This window comes from Pan troglodytes, chromosome 4, assembly GCF_028858775.2.
Source record: "Pan troglodytes isolate AG18354 chromosome 4, NHGRI_mPanTro3-v2.0_pri, whole genome shotgun sequence".
NCBI classification, from domain to species: domain Eukaryota; kingdom Metazoa; phylum Chordata; class Mammalia; order Primates; family Hominidae; genus Pan; species Pan troglodytes.
The window spans coordinates 96,669,665-96,687,957 of NC_072402.2; the positions used below are offsets into that span (position 1 = coordinate 96,669,665).

The window sequence follows — 18,293 nt, forward strand, 5'->3', positions numbered from 1 at the left end:
CCACCATGGCACATGTATACCTATGTAACAAACCGGCACATGTATACCTATGTAACAAACCTGCACATTCTGCCCATGTATCCCAGAACTTAAATTAAAAAAAAAAAAAACAGAGAGAACTGTCACAAGCAAAAGTATATCACAAGCAAAAATATGTTTTTCTTGAAGACCAACAAGCTCAAATAGATCTCTTTGAATTCTTTCTGTAAGTGAACTTTTAAAAAGGGAAGGTTTAGGAATGGAAGAGAAAAAAGAAAAGAAGACACCACTTTCTCAATTAGGAGGAACCCTAAGGCCATCTACTACTTACCCGTAAAGAAAGTAAGGTTTATAGAAAAAAACCCAGTGAGGAAAAGCCAGGTGCAATACCACATGCATTCAAGGAACTTTAAAGAGTGCTTCTCAAAGAAAAGGGTCAGAGTGTGCCTTTGGGGCAGGTAGGAGGATGAAAGAATTTTATCGCAGTCACTGCAGGCTGTGGCATAAACTGGAAAAGGTTGAGAAAGTACTGCTTTAACCTTTTCACTAGTGACATGAAAAACTCCAGCCCCCAGCATTGTTACCTACTTTTGTTATCAGTAGGTATCCTCTTTTGGAGGCGAAGTGAGGCAAGAAACGCCTTGAGTTCCCTCAAGTGTAAAGCCAATAGCTTTTATTTTGTCCTCCTGTTAACCCACATGAATTTAACACTCCAACCATGGGATGTTGCTGCTCCATTCAAATGAGATCACAGAGTATTAGAAATACCCTAACTGGGCCAGGCACTGTGGCTCATGCCTGTAATCCCCAGCACTTTGAGGGGCCAAGGCAGGCGGATTGCCTGAACTCAGGGGTTCAAGACCAAACTGGGCAAAGTGGGGAAACTCTATCTCTACAAAAAATACAAAAATTAGCCAGATATGGTGGTGTGCCCCTATAATCACAGCTACTTAGGGGGCTGAGGTGTGAGGATCACTTGAGCCCAGGAGGTGGAGGTTGCAGTGATCCATGTTCACACCATTGCAGTCCAGCCTGGGTGACAAAGTGAGACCCTGTCTCAAAGAGAAAAAAAAAAGAAATGCTCTAACTGATTATAATCCTTACCACAGCTGCTTTGCATCATCCTGAGATGGGCCATGTAGCCCGCTCAAGGCGTGGTGTTTCCTCTAGACACATCAGAAATAGGATAGGACAATATTCTAACTGAAATGACATATGACAACTCAAAACTATGTGTGGCCAACTGGGAGCTAGCCTCTTAGAATGATCCAAAAACTGTTTAATTTGGTTAGCACTTTTGATAAATAAATACTGAATTTGAATGCCCTTAGACCATAGACATGCTTACTCTGATTTGCAAAAGCCAACTACCTCTTCTAGATTCTATTATTCGCTACTTTATTTCCCTGTCTCTGAACTCCCCAATACACCTTGTAATGTTTACTTTTAGATGTCAACTTGACTGGATTACTGAATACACAGAAACCTGGTAAAGCATTATTTTGGGGTGTGTCTGTGAGGGTGTTTACAGAAGCGATTAGCATGTGAGTGTGAGTGGACTAGGTGAGGAAGACCCTCCCTCAACGTGGGTGGGCACCATCCAATTTGCCAGGGCTGGAGAACAAAAACAGAGGACAGACAAATATGTCCATCTATTTCCTAGAGCTGGGATGCATTCTTCCTCTCCTATCCTTGGACATCAGAACTCCAGGCTCCGGCCTTTGGACTCCAGGACTTAACACCAGCAGCTCCCAGATTCTCAGGCATTCAGCCTCCAACTGAGAGTTACACCATTGGCTTTCCTGATTTTGAGGCCTTCAGACTTGGTTTAAGCCATGCTACCAGCATCCCAGAGCATCCAGTTTGCAGATGGCCTATTGGGAGACTTCCCACCCTCCATAATTATGTGAGCCAATTCCCCTAATAAATCCCCTGTCATATGTCTATGCACATATCCTATTATATCTGTCTTTCTGATAACTCTAATACACATCGTCTACATATATTTGTGCAACTTACCTGTCCCCTACAAGTATTTGGGCTTGCTACTTCCTTTGTAGCCTGCATTAGGCAAATGCTCCATTTCTATCCTTATTTTATTTTGCTTTTCTTTTTTTAAATTTTTTACTCTTTCTGGCATGTGCCTCTAGATGTGATTCTTTCCTTATTTTAAAGTATGCTCAGGCCAGGCACGGTGGCTCACACCTGTAATCCCAGCACTTTGGGAGGCCGAGGTGGGTGGATCACCTGAGGTCAGGAGTTCGAAACCAGCCTGACCAACATAATGAAACGTCATCTCTACTAAAAATACACAACTAGCTGGGCGTGGTGGCACACGCCTGTAGCCCCAGCTACTTGGGAGGCTGAGGCAGGAGAATCACTTGAACCCAGGAGGCGGAGGTTGCAATGAGCCAAGATCATGCCATTGCAGTCCAGCCTGGGTGACAAGAGTGAAACTCCATCTCAAAAATAAATAAATAAAAATAAAGTATGCTCAGCTATGCATTGCCCAGCAAACTTACCACACTATAATACAGTAATTATAGCTAACATTTATACAGCTATTATGTGCTAAACACAATTCTGTGTTTTCTATATATCAGTTCATGTAATCCTCACAACTAATTTATGGATAGGTATAATTATTTTTTCTACTTTTAAGAGAAGAAAAGAGGTTAAGAGACTTGCCCATAGAGGAAGTAGTATTAAAACCCAGATGGTCTGACTCCAAAATCCACCTCTCAGCCACTATAGAATATAATGAGCCCTTGATGTCTGCACCACATAATGTCAGTTATTTTCTGTATACACCTTATACATTTTAACAATACAAATCTTTTCCCAATATCAAGCCAATTCTCTGTTCCCACAGAGAAATCAAAGCTCTAATATCAGATTCAGTGTCTCAGGCTCTCTTGCATGTCTCCCTCCTGTTTACCTGCAACCATGCACATTTTCTTTTAAATCCATGCATTCCCACTGTTGGGACTAACTCAGGGCCATGTTTCAGCCCAAGTCTTTTCCTCTAAGGTATATTCTAGGTCATCTTCCACTAAATATGAGTTCAATAATATATGAACAGAGGCCACTATGAGCTACTTTAATCCCAGCAGAACCCTAGCTTTCTTTGCTCCAAGTTCTTCCAGCACTGTGCATACAGGGGCTCATTGAGAAGGACATTATCTCTGCAGAGTCTCATTCCCCAAATCTCACCTTTCTTCAGCGTCGAAATCACAAAACCTTGGTTAAAGTTGTTCTTCTCAGGGTGATGCAGGCATTCTTTTCTGCCACCTATTTTCCTGTTCCAGGAGGAATTTGCCTATTTTCTCTAGCATTGAATATTACTCCTTCAGCCCTGGCTGAGGAATAGGATGAAGAAGAAAATTGATCTTGGAGTGGAGAACACAGAGCAATCCAGCAGTACTTGGTATTTTTAAGTCAGAAGTTTACATACTGAGGCTCTGTCTTGAGCCAGACACCCTAGAACTGAATCCCCGTCTTCACCAAGACAATGGTCTACTTACTGGATCCCATACTTGTGCATTAGCCTTGCTCTTCCTGTGGGGATTTATCCATAAATAGGACAACAGCCCTTAAAGTTTAAGATTCTTTAGTGATCTTACCTCCTAAACCTTAGCCGTGTATATATGCTTTGATCAGTTTAACTACACCAGATGTTGGTGATCAGAATTCCAAATTCTGCTTTTTAAAATTTTTTTAAATTTTTTGAGACAGGGTTTTGCTCCGTTGCCCAGGCTGGAGTGCAGTGGCACAATCATGGCTCACCACAGCCTTGACCTCCTGGGCTCAAGTGATCCTCCCATCTCTGCCTCCCAAGTAGCTGGGGCTATAGGCACATATCAGCACACTGGACTAAATTTTTATTTTTTGTAGAGACAGGGTCTCACTATAATGCTTAGGCTGGTCTTGAACTCCTGGGCTTAAGCAGCCCTCTGACTTCAGCCTCCCAGTGTGCTGGGATTCCAGGCATGGGCCACCGCAGCTGGCTAGAATTCCAACTTCTGAGTCATATGCTGCTAGGTTGGGCTTTGGACTCCAATTCTAATGTAGTCTACTCGTGATTCAATCAGGACTTTGTGGGTCCCCAAGGATTTCTCTTGTTTAGGTCACAGGCAGACTGAAAGACTGTTCACCAAGAACTACACCCTAAATTCAGATCCGGAAATCCTATGACTTGAATGGAGTGAGGGGAACGTAAAGATGAATACAAGGAAAAATGAATCATAGGCATGAAAGGCATTTCTCAAAGAGGCCTAAATCTGAACTCATGTAAAACATAATCTCCTAAACTTTCCTAGGGCTGTAGTTGTGTTTTTGGAGTTAGTTTGGGGCATGAAAGCTGTATCAGAAGGATACACAGCATCCAAGCACTATGTTCATCTTACAACATCAGCCATATTGGAGATTGGCACTCCAAAAATGGAGACTTGGCCAGGCGCGGTGGCTCACACCTGTAATCCCAGAACTTTGGGAGGCTGGGGCAGGCGGATCACCGAGGTCAGGAGCTCGAGACCATCCTGACCAACATGGTGAAACCCTGTCTCTATTAAAAATACAAAAATTAGTTGGGCATGGTGTTGTGCGCCTATAGTCTCAGCTAATTGGGAGGCTGAGGCAGAAGAATTGCCTGAACCCGGGAGGCAGAGGTTTCAGTGAGCTGAGATTGCGCCACTGCACTCCAGCCTGGGTGACAGAGCAAGACTCCATCTCAAAAAAAAAAAAAAAAAAAAATGCAGACTTAAGGGATGCTAGGCCACTGCTGGAGCTTTAAAGTTGGTCAGCCGCCCCAAAAGTGTCTCAGTGTCTCCTAGCAAAGAAAAAATTAGGGAGAAGTCCAGGATAACTTCTGAATGCCTTGTAAGATGGGGGTACCAAAACCCCAGACAAACAATGTAAGAGAGAATGTGATGATTTCAGTTTTGGTTTGTAGCTGTCTGTAATATTCAGGAATAGATGTCTAGCAGGTGGTTGGATATACTGGTCTGAAATCAAATTACAGAGAGTTCTGGGATAGGGATAAAGATTTGTGAGGCAGAAGCCTAAAAGGTAGTAACTGAAAGCTTGAGATGATCTTTAGATCTTCTGCAACCCTATTATTCTATAATTATTGCTTTTCATGTTGATGACAAATTTAATTTTTGCCTACCAGTTGAGTGCATAATGTTTTAAATGGGCAGAAATAAGTGCCACTCTTCTTTTGTATCTTCTGTGACATAATGCATCGATTCTGTATTTAACTGCTCTATGTGAGGATACTCTTTTAAAGAATGTTAATTGGTGCAGAAAAGGAAAAGGAGTGGAGTACTGTTATGAAGATTCTGATGTGAAGCTCCTCAGCAGCACCTCTCATTTTCAGGCAGATGTTTTACTTTGACTTTTAATGTCTCTGGTTAGGAATATTTCTCATAATGGAATGGAGAATATATTCATCATAATATTTGAAATTCCTGTTGAAAAATTAAAATTTCTTATTCCCTTTCAGAGCTACTATGTTATGATATCTCAAACTAATATTTGAGACTCCCTGGCTTGATAACTATGATTCCATTGAAGATGACTATTGAGGTAATCAACTCTTTAACAATTCTCAAACTTTAGTATACATGTCAGTCAGCTGGGTACTTACTAAAAATATGGATTCACACCTATTCTCCAACCCTAGTTTTGTTTAGTAAGTCTAGGAAAAGGCCAACATATTTGCATTTTAATAAACACTTGTATCTGTGATTACCTGATTACACATTGAGAAATAATATTTATTTCTTAGTATTACCCTAGAAATTCCAGGAGAAGTGTAGAATAGGATTTCTTAAAACCTGAGATCCAAACATCCCAAAGGAGCCTGTGAATAAAATTTAAAGTGTTCACGAACTTGGGTGGGGTAAAATACATCTTTATTTTCAGTAACTCCTAATTAAACCTAACATTAAAAAAATTGTAAATGTAGACAACAAAGCACAGTATTAACTTTGTCATCAGCAGAAAACACTGAAATTTTTATATTGCATTGGAGTTGCTGCAGATATCTCGAAGTGTTGTTTATAACCATCACTACTTAAAAATTATGGTAGTTACCAGACTGCCATTAGATTTCATTTAATTTAATAAAGAAGCATACGTATTACTCTAAAATTAAATTTGAAAACATTTTGAAAACTGTGTCTTGATAAAATTGGTTTCTTTCATAATCCTACATATTTCTAAAAGCATTTACAAATTATTACAAGAATAGTCCATAGGCTTTGCTAAAATATTTAAAAGCTCAATGGCACTAGAAGGTTAAGAATCTTAGTGTAGGAAAGAATAGTTCCTTATTGAGACGTTAGGGAGGTATATTACTTAATTCCATGGGAAAAATCACAAATACTTATAGATCAGATGAGATTTTTGACTCAGTCTCCATTTCCCCTTTCCTGATGAATTTTTCACTCTTCAATATCTCTTCTCATGGACTACATATCTTCCCCGATTTGTTTACTCCTCCTCAACAGTTGAATGGCTCTGTTTTCCATCAACGGTGACAGCTTTTAATCACAGATCTCAAGCCCATTATGAACATTAATTAATGTCTGACATCGCTTAATGAGGTAGGTAAAAACTATTACTGTTTCATAGATGGGAAAATCAGGTTTAGGCAAGTTTGGTGGCTTGTTCTTAGGCCACCCAAGAAATTGTGGCTCATTTCCAAAATCCAATGCTTATTCTCCTCACAGGCAAATGATGTTTTTTTTTTTTCTTTCACAGTATACCAATCTGTTGCAAAACCTATTTTGCAAAAAATAGATTATTGATATAGGCATGGAAATAATCTTTCTTAAGGCAGAAACATTTGATGGTATCAATATTCATACTGCTTCAACCCAACAATGTATTGGTTGGGTTTTCTCTGAAAAATAATAGATGTCTTGGTTGGAGGGAAAAAGCCCCTGCTCAAATAAACCATTAAAACCACTATCCGTTGTTTTGAATACAATAAAAGTCGATTTTTAAAAAAGAGAAAAAACCCACTACCCATTTTGAAATAAAGCAGTTAGTTTCTTCTTGTATTTAGAAACTCTACCCAGTAAGAGTCGGAGAGGAACAAAGTGAACATTAGTTATCAAAATGCATTGACTTACCTTTTGCTCTTAAGACACCACACACAGTCGGTAAGTACTTTTGTCTTTTTGTGGTAACTTTGTTTTCTATGGACTCATGTTGCTTTGATCAATGGTATTTGTGTGCCTCGTCTTAATCTAACTTTTTTGTTGTTTGACCAGTCCATCTGGCTTGACAGGCTAATGTGAAAAATTTGAAAATTGTTTGTGATTTGTCTTTTTAAATAGCATTTGCTCTTCTCTTGTTGTTTTGCTAAATCCTCACTTGCCTGGCAAATAAGGCAAACAGAAGGAATATGATTTGGAATAGTTGAATAAATAAATATTTGAGAGAGAAAGGAAAGCTTATTTTTTATAGAAAAATCCAATTAATATATGAGAAAAGAATGAGGAAACTTTAAAATTTCCAATAGACAAACACAATTGTTGCAGGTAAAATATGTGGAAGGATTCTAAAATCAGTGGGAAAAAGTTTGAGGAAAAATAAGATATTTGCATAGTCTCAAATTATTACCCCTAACATACTTATTAATAATGGTAAAAGAGGGATAATTACATGGAGAAATTTGGCAGATACCACCATGTCTCCTGGTATTCTCTAAAATTAGTAGGCCTTAAATAAATATATTAACTTTTCTCTCAAGCCATCTCTTCCTGCTCTATATTCGATTTTCATTTAAATTATTAACAATTAGCCAATTTCTTGAGCTAGAATTATCAGAATAACCTTTGACCTCTCTTTCAAGACCTACTGTCCCTTCCTTCCTTCCCATAACTATTTGCTAGATTCTCTATTAGTCACTGAGAGCACTATTGTGAAAGAGCAGACACGGCCAGTTAATACTCATGGAGTTTACAACATAGTGGGGAATATACATAAGAAACATAATACATAAATAAAATAATTACAACATGTAAGAGATGCCATAAAGAAAATATAGAGGGTAATATGGTAGAAATTTACTGAGATAAAAATATTGAAGAAGGCTAATTCAGCTAAGCCTTCTGAAGCTGAGACCTGAAAGATGAGAAAGTTATGTCAAATGCTGCTAAGAAGTCCAACAATTAACAACATTAAAATCTTTTGCTCTGAAAAAGACACTGGTAGAAAATGAAGACAAACCTACAGACTGGAAGAAAACATTTAAAGTCACATTTCTGACCAAAAAAACCACCACCACCACCACCACCAAGAACCTGTGTTCAGAATATACAAAGAATGCTCAAAATTCAACAATTAAAAAAACAAAAATATAAACAAATCAACTCAAAAAGATATGTTGATGGTAAATAAGCATATGAAAAGATATGGTACTCATTATGGAAATGCAAAGTATGATCACAATGAAATGCCCAAAATACCTATGAGAATAGAGAAAAATTCCTGATATTACCAAATGTTGGTGAGGATGTGGATCAACTGGAATCCTCATATTTTGCTGTCATAGCCACTTTGAAAAACAATTTGACAACCTTGTTGATTTAAGCAGATTTAAACAATACTTACCATCATATATTCTATCATGTAAGAACATACTTTTCATAATGCAGGAGTCTGACTCTCAGATTTATGAAAGGTTATGTTCACACTGAAATCTGTACATGAATGTTTATTGCAGTTTTATTTGTAATTGTCAAAACCTGGAAACAATTCAAACTTGAATAAATGAATTAGCAATTTGTGGTATATCTATACATTGGAACTCTTCTTAGCAATAAAATATGGGAAATATGATGGATTCATGTAGCAACATGAATGAATCTCAAATATATTTTGTGAAAGTGAAAGAAGATAGAAGCAAAAAAATTTATATTGTATGATTTTACATATTTAACATTCTAAACAAGGCAAAAATATTAAGATGGGAGACAAATCAGTGGTTGCCACGAGTAGGGTAGAGATGGAGGCTCACCATAAAGAGGAAGCAGGAAGGAATTTGGGGAGTGATTAAACTTTTTTTTTTTTTTTTGAGATGGAGTCTTGCTCTGTTGCCCAGGCTGGAGTGCAGCAGCATGATCTCAGCTCACTGCAACCTCCGCCCTCCTGGATTCAAGCGATTCTCCTGTCTCAGCCTCCTGAGCAGCTGGGATTACAAGTGCAGGCCACCACTCCCAGCTAATTTTTGTAGACATGGGGTTTCACCATGTTGGCTAGGCTGGTCTCGAACTCCGGACCTTAAGTGATCTGCCCATCTCGGCCTCCAAAAGTGCTGGGATTACAGGTCAGAGCCACTGTGCCCAGCCTGATGAAACTGTTTGGTATATGACCGTGATGATGCTCTATGAATTTGTCAAAATTCATAGAAATATGAATTATAATAAGTGAGTTTATATAAATTTTAAATCTGTAAAATTTTTTAAAAGTTAAGCAAAATAAGAATTGAGAAAAGACTTTTCGAGTTTTTCATTATGCATTTCATTGGTGACTGAGCAGTTTTGATGAAGTGGGGCTAATGGAATCCAAATTGCATTATGTTTAAGAGGAAGTGAAGTGAGTAAATGGAAACATGTATGTGGACTTTTCTAGAAGTTTGGCTATAAAGGGGAGAAGGGAGGTAGATGGATGAGAATGTGAGCTTCTAATAAATTTTAATTTTTTGGGATGAGACCAATTAGAAATAAAACTAATAAAAATGTGCAAGACCTCTACTGAGAACATTACAAAATTTAATAGAAGATATAAAATTTCCAAATAAGTAGATGCATCATGTTCACTGATGAGATGACTTAATGCTACAAAAATCTAAGTGTTCCCTTAATTAATTTATAAATCCAAACAATCTCAATGAAAATGCTAATGTTTGTGTGTGTATATGCATGTGTGTACTTTGCCAAATGGATTCCAAAATTCATTAGGACAAGCAAATGTATAAGAATGGCCAAAATAATCTTTGACAATATTAGGAATTACTTCATCAGTTTTGAAGACACATTATAAAGCTATATTAATAGAAACACTGTGGAACTGGTTCAGGAATAGACATCCGATTTTGAGATAGGAGCAAGGTCGTCTCCTTGAGGAACAATTCTACAATTCTACCAATAGAGTATACTGTAAATTTTCCACTTTGCCTTCCTGAAAGTCACTAGAGGCTGTTTGATAGGTTATCTGTGTACTGGAAAGAGGGTAACATCCAGATTTTTCTGGGATTACTGGGACAGACTTGGAGTTGATGCTAATTTGTGGAGAATTCAAATGGTCTTTGGCCAAATAGTCAGAGTGGGGATTTATAGATGTTAGATGTTATATGGAGCTTTGGTCTAATTTCTTCTCACAGTGGGCCCTACGGTAATTCTCTTTATTTCTGAATTTGTAGTTCCCAAGAAAACGCTTGAAAACCAACAGACTCTTCAAACTGGGTCTATTGCCTGTAGAATGTTGGATAATAGGAAAAGGGCCAAGTAGAAACCACTAGAATTACTCTGATCAACCGAAATGTTAAATCAAAAGCAATAGTGCATCAATGAGATCTGTGGAGATTAATGTCACCATGAAAGTCTTGAGGGATGCAAGAGTGTTGATTTAGCTTGTCATGATGGTAGTGGGCTTTTGGAGAGTGATAGAGGATTTTCATAAATTTTTTTTTTTTTTTTTAGATGGAGTCTTGCCCTGTTGCCCAGGCTGGAGTGCCGTGGCTTGATATTGGCTGTCTGCAACCTCCGCCTCCCGGGTTCAAGTGATTCTCCTGCCTCAGCCTCCCAAGTAGCTGGGATTACAGGTGAGCGCCACCACACCTGGCTAATTTTTGTATTTTTAGTAGAGATGGGGTTTCACCATGTTGGCCAGGCTGGTCTTGAACTCCTGACCTCAAGTGACCAGCCTGCCTTGGCCTCCCAAAGTGCTGGGATTACAGGCATGAGCCACCGTGCCTGGCCAACTTTCATAAACTTAATCAGGTGGTGACAGGAAATACTACTGCTTTTATGTATGTAGTCTCTTTACTGGATCAAAACAACAAAATCTCTGATACCTAGTATGCAGCTATTGCTCTGGCAAATGCTTTATTCACTCTATTCCAACCAAGAAGCAATTTGCTGTCACATGATTAAGACAAAAAAAAATTCACTGTTACTTTCAGCTCTGTGGCTCTCTGTCATAATCCAGGCTACATAATCTATGAAATCATACTTATAGATCTACTGGGAAACTTTAGTAAGACACATTTGTGCTGGGGGAGGAGATAAATCCCATGAAAACTTATTGGGTTCCCAAGGTCCCTGGGGTTCGAGATATACTGAGATCTCTCCTCCAAAGTAAAAGTTAACTTGATGTATCTCCCACCCACTAGCATTAAACAAGTGGGTACTTTGTGGATCTGGATCCAACATATGTCTAATTTGTGTGATTTGCTTTGCCCATTTACTGAGTTTCGAATGGAGCTCAGAGCAAAAGAAGACTCTGAAGCTGGTCCAGGTTACAGTACAAGTTATTTTACCATTTAGGCCATATGAATCAGCAGGTCTGTGACTTTTAGGGCTGTTCCATGGAGCTTCTGGCGAATCCCCATAAAGAATGACAATCTATGCTTATAAGATTTTAAGACAAAGTTATGTAGATATATTCATTCACCTTTTTAGAAATGGCATCTTTCTTGCCACTCATTTCTGGTAGAGATTGAATATCTGACCATGGGACATCAAATGACCAGGCAATCTGAGATGAGTATCATGAACTGGATATATCTGATCCCCAAAGCTCTAAAGTTGGACATCAACAGCAAAACCCCATTATAAAGTGATAGTGGTGTGAGATTGAGCTCAAAGAGGTACTGAATATGTGATTTGCATGAATTGAGGTTTAGACTCTCATGACACCTACTGTTATTGCATTGCTGCCTGTCCTTCAACTCACTCTTCTGACCTCATGGGGAGTTCCCCCTGACTGAGGAAGAAAAAAATTCAGGCCTGGTTTACATATGATTCTGAGTGATATGCTGACACAGATAGAAGTGAATTGATGCATAATTATGGCCCAACTCAGAGGTGGTCTGGAATGATAGTAAGGAAATGAAATACTTCTACTGAGCAGGACTTCAAGCAGTATATCCGTCTGCTTGCCCACTCCGCCTGGAAGGAGAGATGGCCAAAAATATGGATCATATTGACAGTGGCTAGTGATTGTCACTGGAAATTCAATGACTTGAAAGATACACAACTGGAGGAATGAAGATAAGGAGATCTGGGCAAAAGGTATTTGTATGTGCCCCCAGAATAAGGACAGAATATGAGTATTTGTCTCATGTGAATTCCTACCAAAGGTCACTGACTGAAGAGTCTTGCAGTTACCAGGTAGACAAGAAGACCCATTGTATGCATAACATTCAGCTTCCAGCTTCATCTACAAGTGCTTCCTCAAGGGCTTATGAACAAAGTGGCCTTGACAGCAGGAATGGAGATTACACATGGGTTCAACAACATGAACTTACTCTCATCAAGGCTGATCTGATTAATGCCACTGCTGAGTGCTTGCCTGGCCAGTAGCCTAGCTGAGCCTCTGAAAGAGCAGGATTCCCCGGGGAGACCAGTTACCAATCTGTTGGCAGGTTGATTTTCTTGAATATACTGTCACTTTGGATAAATTTGGCTTTAAAATTTGTGTTATTTGTCTGAAATGTCTGTCAGCATCACCATCAATTAACCTATGAATATTTCATTCACTATCATGGTATTACACATGATAGTGTTTCTCCAAGTATGATCCATGAAACCATAGGGATCTCCAAGACCCTTTCAGGGGATCTATAAGGCCAGAACAATTTTTAAAACAGAACTAAGACATTACTTGCCATTTTCTTTGTGTTTACATTTATACTGATAATGCAAAAGCAATGCTGGGTCAAACCTCTGTCTCCTTAGCACAAATCAAGGCAGGGGCACCAAACTGTACTGAGTTATAAGATTCTTGGCCACTGGGGACTCAGAAAAAAATGTAGTTTCACATCAAGAATATAGTGATGAGGTAGTAAAAACGATTACTTAGTAATTTTTTTTTTTGAGATGGAATCTTGCTGTGTTGCCCAGGCTGGACCCTAATTCCTGGGCTCAAGGGATCCTCCTGTCTCAGCTTCCCAAGTAGCTGGGACTACAAGTAAATGCTACCATGCCCAACTAATTTGATTAAATATTAACCCTTTAGTACATGGCTTCTAAATATTCTGTGTGGCAAATAAGTCATTCATATAGCACTTTTGCTGCGTACAAAAATACAATATTTGTCTTGTGGAAAAGCATTTGTGTGATGAAGTTGTGGGCCAAACTAGCTGATTTTTTTCATAGGGCACTATTTTTACTTGAAAGAACAATTGACAGACAAATTAGGATTATTCAGACTTGGATATTTGGCAGACATTTTCTCAAAAATGAATGCAGTAAGACTGTCATCTCAAGGAAAACAACTGACAGTATTTTGTTATCAATTAAAAAAAAATGTAAGCTTTCAACTAAGAGTTAGTGTTTTAGAAAACCATCCAGTACTCTGAGCATGAAAACTTCACAATTAAGATGTTAAAAATAATGTTAATGTGATATTAGTGATTGTCATTTTATTTTATTGTACAATGAAATGTGTCACTACTTGGAAGGTCTGAATAACTCAGTAATGCAATATTTTCCAAATGTTCAAAGCATGATGTTACAAAATCATGAAAGTTTCATTTAAAGTGCAAGTTAGGCCAATAGTTTTAATGTAACACAGTATATTGAATAACAAATTTAAATAAAAGGCAAAAGACAAATTGAGAAAACTATTTCAACACATATTAACACTGTCAGAAATAGCACTTTATATTATTTTAATAAGTATAATAGATCATTGAGTTATTTGTACTTGTTCGGGTATAGAAATGAAATAGTTTTTTTTTTTTAGTTATTGTTTGAAAATGTGCTGTGTCGAAATTTCTTTTTCATCCCTTAGCACACTCTTGGGCAGATTCCAAAATCTTCTGGTTATTTTTTATTTTATTTTATTTTTCGAGTTGGAGTTTTGCTCTTGTTGCCCAGGCTGGAGTACAGTGGCATGATCTGGGCTCACTGCAACCTCCACCTTCCGGTTTCCAGCAATTCTCCTGCCTCAGCCTCCTGAGTAGCTAGGATTACAGGTGCCTGCCACCATGCCCAGCTAATTTTTGTATTTTTAGTAGAGACGGGTTTCACCATGTTGGCCAGGCTGGTCTTGAACTCCTGGCCTTGTAATCCGCTCGCCTTGGCCTCCCAAAGTGCTGGGATTACAGGCGTGAGCCACCGCGCCCGGGCTGGTTTTTTTTTTAATTAAATGTGTCCTGCATAGTTTCAAACAACCAGGTCATGTCTTCATTCCTAGTACCACCAAAAGCTGTGTTTCTGGCTACTGGGAGTGACTTCAAGAAATGGGTAGAGGGATTAGAAAAATGCTACAAAAATAGTTCTTGAATAGCCAAAATAACTACTCTCTGAATTGTATTCTTCCTACTTCTTAGCAGTGTGCTTTGTATGGAGTGGAAGATGGGGGTGGGAAGATGCTGTAGGGCTATTTAGTAAACCTTGAGGGTAGGGAAAACTCTCTGTTCACAAATTTGATGGCATTTTTATGCCTTTCTTTAGCATGTAGGATACTTGGCCCTCTGGACTTCAGCTTAAGTCTAAGCCTAGATTGAAGAGAGTAGAAAAGTCTACCTAACACCCTATTCTATAAGAAAAATACTAATACTACAATAGAAAAATGACAAAAGATCCTAAGCAGAAAATCCACAAAAATACAAATCACTAATAAACATTTGCAATCTTAGGAAATCCAAAATATTGTTGGACCAGTTGATATGGTTTGGCTGTGTCCCCACCCATATCTCATCTTGAATTCCCACATGTTGTGGGAAGGAAACAGTGGGAGGTAATTGAATCAAGAGGGCAGGTCTTTCCTGTGCCATTCTTGTGATAGTAAGTCTCATGAGATCTGATGGTTATTATAAGGGGGTGTTTTCCTGCACAAGCTCTCTTTGCCTGCTTCCATCCATGTAAGACGTGACTTGCTCCCCCTTCCACCATGATTTTGAGGCCTCCCCAGCCATGTGGAACTGTGAGTCCAATAAAGTTCTTTCTTTTGTAAATCGCCCAGTATCTGGTATGCCTTTATCAGCAGCACGAAAACAGACAAATACATCAGTATGACAATTTTATATATCATACTGCCATTAAAATTTATAATATCAAGACTGGGTGCGGTGGCTCACGCCTGTAATCCCAGCACTTTGGGAGGCCGAGGCGGCAGATCAGCTGAGGTCAGGAGTTCAAGACCAGACTGGCCAACATGGTGAAACCCCATCTCTACTAAAAATACAAAAATTAGCTGGGTGTGGTGGCATGCCCCTGTAGTCCCAGCTACCTGGGAGGCTGAGGTGGGAGAATTGCTTGAACCCAGGAGGTGGAGGTTGCGGTGAGCTGAGATCATGCCATTGCACTCCAGCCTGGGTGACAGAGCAAGACCTTATCTCAAAAAAAAAAAAAAAAATACATAATGCTAAAATGTTTTAAGCTTATGGGTGATAGGCACTTTTCATACACTGCTGATGGATTTCAAATAAGAATAACCAGTTATGAGGAACAATTTGGGGACCCATGTCAAGAACCTGTGTCAATACAAATATATTCATACTCTTTGACCTACTAATTCCTTTTCCAAAAATTTACTCAAGAAAATAATCTTAGATACTGTATTAGTCAGTTTTGCATTGCTATAAAAAAAAACCTGAGATTGGGTAATTTATAAAGAGAAGGGGTTTAATTGGTTCACAGTTCTTCAGACCATACAAGAAGCATGATACAAGCATCTGCTTTTGGTGAGCCTCAGGTAGCTTACAATCATGACTGAAGTTGAAGGGGTAACCACCATCTCACATGGTGACAGTGGGAGCAAGAAAGTAGGGGAGGTACCACATGCTTTTAAACAACCAAATATAAAATTAACTGAACATGGTGGCACACACCTGTAGTCCCAGCTACTTGGGAGGCTGAAGCACGAGAATTGCTTGAATCGGGGAGGTGGAGGCTGCAATGAGCCAAGATTGTGTCACTGCACTCCAGCCTGTGTGACTCCATCTCAAAAACAAACAAACAAACAAAAAAACAACAATAGCCAAATCTCACGAGAACTCATTCACTATTGTGAGGACAGCACAAAGCTATAAGATTAACAACCATGACCCAAACACCTCCAACCAGGCCTGATCTCCAACACTGGGGATTAAATTTTAACATGAGACTTGGAAGGGAAAACTATGCAAACCATATTATTCCACCCTGGCACCCCAAATCTCATGTACTTCTCACATTTCAAAACACAATTATCCCTTCTCCCAAAATGACATTGGTCCTCCGAAGTCTCAACTCACTTCAGCCCCAACTCAAAAGTCCCAAAGCCCGAAGTCTTATCTGGAGATGAGTTATGTCCACCTATGAGCCTGTGAAATCAAAGACAAATAATTTACTTGCAAGATACAATGGGGGTAGAGGCATTGGATAAACATTGCCTTCCAAAAGGGAGAAACTGGTCAAAAGAAAGGGGCATCAGAGCCCATGCAGATCTGAAACTCAGCAGAATAGTCATTAAATCTTAAAGCTCCAAAATAATCTCCTTTCACTCCATGAACTGCATCCAGAGCACACTGGTGCAAGGAGTGGTCTCCCAAGCCTTTTGGCAGCTCCACCCCTGTGCCTCTGCAGGCTGCAGTCCCCACAACTGCTCTCAAAGGCTGGAGTTGAGAGATTGTGTCTTTTCCAGGTGCCAGGGCACAAGCTACACAAGTGGCTCTACCATTCTAAGGTCTAGAGGATAGTGGCCCCCTTCCCACGGCTCTACTAGGCAGTCCCCAGTGGGGACTCTGTGTGGGCTCTGACCCCACATTTCTCCTTTGCACTGCCCTAGTAAATTTCTCTGTGTGGGGCCCCACATTGTGGCAGGCTTCTGCCAGGCACTCTGGCTTTCCAGTACATTGCTTTCCAATATATCGCTGAAATCGAGGGGGAAGTTGCTAAGCATCTTTCACTTTTACGCTGTTTACCTGCAGGCTTAAAACCACATGGAGGCTGGCAAAACTTATGGCTTGCACCCTCTGGAGTGGTGGACTGAGCTGTATTTGGGGCCCTTTGAGCAGAGATTGGAGCTGAAGTTGCCTAGATGCAGGGAGCTGTGTCCCCAGGCTGCACAGTGTCCTTGTGGCCTGTGATGGGAGGAGCTGCCTTAAAGGTCTCTGAAATGCCTTCAAGGCCTTTTTTCCATTGTCTTGCAGATTAGCACTTGGCTCACTTTCAGTCATGCTAATTTCTTTAGCAAGTGGTTGCTCCACAGCCACTTGGATTCTTCCCCTGAAAATGGGCTTTTTTTTTTCCTACTACATGGTTAGGCTACAAATTTTCCAAACTTTTATGCTCTGCTTCCCATTCATATTAATATAATTTCCAACTTTAAGCCATTTCTTTGCTCCTGTATCTGAACATAGGTTGGTAGAAGCAGTCAGGCCACACTGTGAATGCTTTGTTACTTAGAAATTTTGTCTCATGCGTCCGTGTGAAGAGACCACCAAACAGGCTTTGTGTGAGCAACAAGGCTGTTTATTTCACCTGGGTGCAGGTTGGCTGAGTCTGAAAAGAGAGTCAGCAAAGGGTGGTGGATTATCATTAGTTCTTATAGATTTTGGGATAGGCAGTGGAATTGGGAGCAATGTTTTGAGGGCAGGGGATGGATCTCACAAAGTACATTCTCAAGGGTGGGGAGAATTACAAAGAACCTTCTTAAGGGTGGGGGAGATGACAAAGTACATTGATCAGTTAGGGTGGGGCAGAAACAAATCACAATGGTGGATTGTCATCAGTTAAGGCTATTTTCACTTCTTTTGTGGATCTTCAGTTGCTTTAGGCCATTTGGATGTATTTGTGCAGGTCACAGGGGATATGACAGCTTAGCTGGGCTCAGAGGCCTGACATTCCTGTCTTCTTATATTCATAAGAAAAATAAAATGAAATAGTGGTAAAGTGTTGAGGTGGCGAAAATTTTTGGGGGTGGTATGAAGAGATAATAGGCAATGTTTCTCAGGGCTGCTGCAAGCGGAACTAGGGGTGACGTGGGAACCTAGAGTGGGAAAGATTAAGCTGAAGGAAGATTTTGTGGTAAGGGGTGATATTGTGGGGTTGTTAGAAGAAGCATTTGTCATATAGAATTATTGGTGA

At 39.6% G+C, this 18,293-nt stretch overlaps 1 long non-coding RNA gene across 1 annotated transcript in view; it reads left to right on the plus strand.

Moving 5' to 3' along the window:
- The first annotated feature begins 5,453 nt into the window (after positions 1-5,453).
- The window catches only part of LOC134810090 (uncharacterized), a 50,219-nt gene continuing 37,379 nt past the window's right edge, over positions 5,454-18,293 (plus strand). Inside the window, exons 1-3 of the long non-coding RNA XR_010157281.1 lie at positions 5,454-5,565; positions 6,492-6,587; positions 10,695-10,816. This is a non-coding gene — a long non-coding RNA (uncharacterized LOC134810090). The remainder of the gene's footprint in view (positions 5,566-6,491; positions 6,588-10,694; positions 10,817-18,293) is intronic.